Below are 4222 nucleotides of genomic sequence, written 5' to 3'. Positions count from 1 at the left end.
AGCTACCCAAGCACGACTCACGCCCCGTCCTCACAGCTTTACTTCTGCCAGTACCTCGTCTCCTACCTCCCAAACTTTACAGAATCTCTCCTGCGAACCTTGCAGAACTAGCACTCCTGAAAGAAAGGATATTGCGGAGACATGGTTAGACACAGCCTGGGGGATGTTTCTAGAATGAAATTTTCACTCTACAGTGGAGTGTGTGCTCATATGAAACTTCCTGGCAGATTAAAACTGTGTGCCGGACCGAGACTCGAACTCGGGACCTTTGCCTTTCGCGGGCAAGTGCTCTACCAACTGAGCTATCCAAGCACCACTCACGCCCTGTCTGTACTTGTTTTATTATTTGACCAGTAAAAGAAATGTCCTTCTTGCACCTCCGACATTATATCCCAAATGTTAATTTAATGATTCTTCGCATGCATTCACATGACACCCCGTCCTTTCACTATTCTCGTCCGGCTCACATTGACATAACATCGTTTCAGCTAGGCGTCTCCACCTCCATTCAACGTTGTGATTACGTAAACAACACACTAGGATTGACAGCAACAAAACATGTGCCTTTCATGCGATAGCCAGAGGAGCACAATAATCTTCTGAACAATTCCACTCCTTTACGGTGCTTCTATCACCAAAAACTTAAAGGGACACTGGGTTCAGGGGAAAGTTCAGACATTCATTTGCATGTAAAAAAATTTAATCCTCTGGACACCAATAAGAAATCGAGGTGACATTTTTCCATAGTAAAACGCTGCCCTCGCATTGTTCTGAAAGCTTTTATATACTTCAACTCCTGGTAGATCTTCAGACCACAAAAACGGATTACGTTGTCCGTCATTTGGTGCAAACAGATGCCATACATGTATTGGTACTGCCGTTGATAAGATGGTAGGATAGGCAACTTTCAGAGTTGGTAATATGAATCAAAACAAGAAAAAGAAGTATTTGAGAACATGGCCTGTAAAATGTATACGTCAAAAGCTACAAGCACTTATACGGTAGATGGGATGTGTTTTACAACATCGAAGGTGAATAAGTTTTCATAGCTCCTAATGTATGCATTTTAGAGCCCCTACACATGTAATTTTTTCTTTTTTGGTCCATACTACAACCTCTGAGAGTTGCCTATCCTATAGTCTTAGCAACAGTAGCACCCGATTTTCGATTATAGCGTTTGACTCGGTCGTTTCCGGACCATGGTCCTTCCTCACCTCACACTGATACATTTACACTTCTCCATCATCCATAAAAATTTGTAACATTATCAAGGAATCGCCCTGTATACAGTATTTATGCTTCTGGAATTGAAAGCCACTACATTATGAAAGGAAAAATAAAGCGGTTTGTGAAAGATACGAAGACGACACTGGCGGTGTGTTGCGCTATAAGCTTGTAACAACTGAGAGTGAAAGGGAAGCAAAGGAAAGGCGGGAATTACGTGGATTTTTTTTGTTGGACTTGTTTTAGCTTTAGAGTTAGTGATCTGCCTCTGGGGACCTAGTGGAAGCTGGAACATTAGATTCCGCCTCCTCTGGAATCAATCACTGCGGGACGAATACGTTTCTTTCCCGATTGAATGGGCAGTGTTCACTTGGCAATGAATCTAGTGGTTAATGGATTGGAAGATGCAAAGGGGACGGCGGTCGATTGGGGAGCCGTTATCCAATGGAGGGGATTCACATTTCCAACCTCGGCGACACGCTTGCAGTTGTTCACAATGAGGGACAGATTCTCATTAAATTTCAAGTACCAGTAGAAGAAGAAAGTTCAAAACGTCTATGTTAGCGTTTCCTCATGTCAGTGTGAAACAATATTTTTTTATCTTTTACACCTTATACGATGAGCTCTCAGATTATGAGGTCCTTTTCCAATGGTCCAGCGGCAGTTAAGGATAAAGAATGTTCTTCTGTGGACTGAGATGTTTTTAACAACGATTATTCTGTTTCTCACCTATTACCAACAGAGTAAGAAATAAGATCAAAAAACTGTGTTAAAGAGTTATTACCGCTCACGGCATGCACACAGGTCAAAACTGAATTACAGACACTTATATTTTAAAGTATACTACCCATTTCGTCCTGATAACAATGACGAAGAAACATGTCGTATCCTTCACGAGGTTTTGCGGATTCATTTTGAAAAAAAGACGGCTGAAATACCGCACAGAGTTCACAGACATTGGTCTGAGCTGGGTCAAAGCACGCCTCTGGCTCTCAGGCGTCCCACATCGGCTCAGCAGTACAGTTTTCAAGAGGAGTTGGAAGGCCAGACTGGCCCCCTCATGCCTGAGGAATGCTCCTCAAAAAGTTGGGAGTGGCAGGAGTGTTGCTTAAGTTATGGATCGCTTTCTGGATGATGTCATGAACGTAAACCAGGTTCGAGTATCATGCATCAGCGACAGACGAATGCTGTCACACCATTAAGGTTCCAGGAACACACAGAAAATGTTGTGGGGAAGGCTAATCAAAGACTGCGTTTTATTGGCAGGATACATAGAAAATGTAACAGACCTATTAAGGAGACTGCCTACACTACGCTTGTTCGTCTTCTTTTAGAATACTGCTGCGCGGTGTGGGATCCTTACCAGATAGGACTGAAGGAGTACATCGAAAACGTTCAAAGAAAATCAGCACGTTTTGTATTATCGCGAAATATGGGAGAGAGTGTTACAGAAATGATACAGGATATTCACCCTATAATGCAACTCATTTTTTCCAGCGATGGATGACTCGGCAGGAACTTCAGTTCTAGAAGTGCGCATTTTGGATGTTCAGTTAACGATCCACCACGAATTATTATTTAGTGTATGGCTAGTACAAACATAGCCTAAAATTAAATTACATATACATAAGTACATATTTACACACAAGAAACTTAAGTTTGGCTTTACAACTGAATATCCAATCCTTCAATCCAGCGCACTGCATCTGGAATTGCTGGCAGGAAGTCCTCTTCAGTACCGTGATAGGCTCTAATCCTGCATTCACTGACAATGTGGTGAACAGTCTGGCATGGAGCCCCGCAGTCACAGCCTGGATTAGGCAGCTTCTTCCACTTAAAGAGAGCATCCCTGCATCGGCCGTGGCCGGTACGGATTCTGTTGAAAGCAGTCCAGGTCTTGCGTGGTAGGTCGAATCCACTTGGAAGTTTAGCACCTGAGAAGATGTTATGCAGGCGCACATCTGTCACCGCTTCCCACCGACCTTTCCATTCTTCGAGAGGTTTGAAATCCTTAGCAACCATGTCAGCATCATCGCAGAGAGTTGGATGGCATGATTTCAGTGTCTTACGATTTAAAAGTGGGAGGTCGCTGTGCACGGGTAGGTTAGTATTCCTGGAGATCTTGTGGAATTCCCTCATAAGGGCAGTACATCTGTGTAGGTCAGGAGGCAATATACCGGTTAACAGTGGAAGCCAATAAACTGGAGTAGATCTGATTGCGCCAGAAATTATGCGCATTGTCGTCTTCAGCTGGGTATCAACAAGCCTTGTATGATGACTGTTCATCCAAACAGGTGCGCAATACTCAGCACTTGAGTGGATGCTGAAGATCCCCAGGTAGTTCTGCATAACTTATGGAGGATTTTGTTTCGAGTCCTCAACTTTTGAGCTAAGTTAAAAAGGCGTTGTTTGAAGCATAGTGTACGGTCCAGGATGACATCAAGATAATTTGGGTTCCAATTATGACGAAGAATTCTGTCTCTCAAACTTACTTCCACTTCCACCAGGAAAATTGTGTCGTTATCATTCTGAAAAGGACTGCCAGACAATAGATTCGTCGTCTGAGGGAAGAAGAAGTCACTGGGTGACATTTTAGGAGAATGGGGGAGGGTGAGGCCAGATTCGATAAGCCAAAGAAGCAGCATGTGTGATGCGTCCTCTGTAGAATGGTTTGGGGTGAACTGGACGAAAACTACCCTTTGACAACTTCCAAGAGGCTTCGTCTTGGAAGCAACTTCCTCATGAAACTTCGACAACATGTTCCTGTGACGGGTTGCCCCTTACGAGCATAATCATGACAGTTCGCCGGCCACGGTGGCCGAGCGGTTCTAGGCGCTCAGTCCGGAACCACGCGACTGCTGCGGTCGCAGGTTCGAATCCTGCCTCGGGCATGGATGTGTGTGATGTCCTTAGGTTAGTTAGGTTTAAGTAATTCTAAGTTCTAGGGGACTGATGACCACAGATGTTAAGCCCCATAGTGCTCAGAGCCATTTTTTCA

The 4222-nt window shown here is 44.0% G+C and overlaps 1 non-coding gene across 1 annotated transcript; it reads right to left on the bottom strand.

Annotated features, from left to right (window-relative positions):
- Positions 1-238: 238 nt before the first annotated feature.
- Trnas-cga (transfer RNA serine (anticodon CGA)) lies at positions 239-313 on the bottom strand. Its single transcript has one exon. It is a non-coding gene; the product is annotated as a tRNA-Ser (tRNA).
- Positions 314-4222: the final 3909 nt, after the last annotated feature.

Source organism: Schistocerca nitens, unplaced genomic scaffold (genome assembly GCF_023898315.1).
Source record: "Schistocerca nitens isolate TAMUIC-IGC-003100 unplaced genomic scaffold, iqSchNite1.1 HiC_scaffold_375, whole genome shotgun sequence".
Lineage (NCBI taxonomy): Eukaryota > Metazoa > Arthropoda > Insecta > Orthoptera > Acrididae > Schistocerca > Schistocerca nitens.
This window is presented reverse-complemented; position numbering and strand designations above follow the sequence as displayed.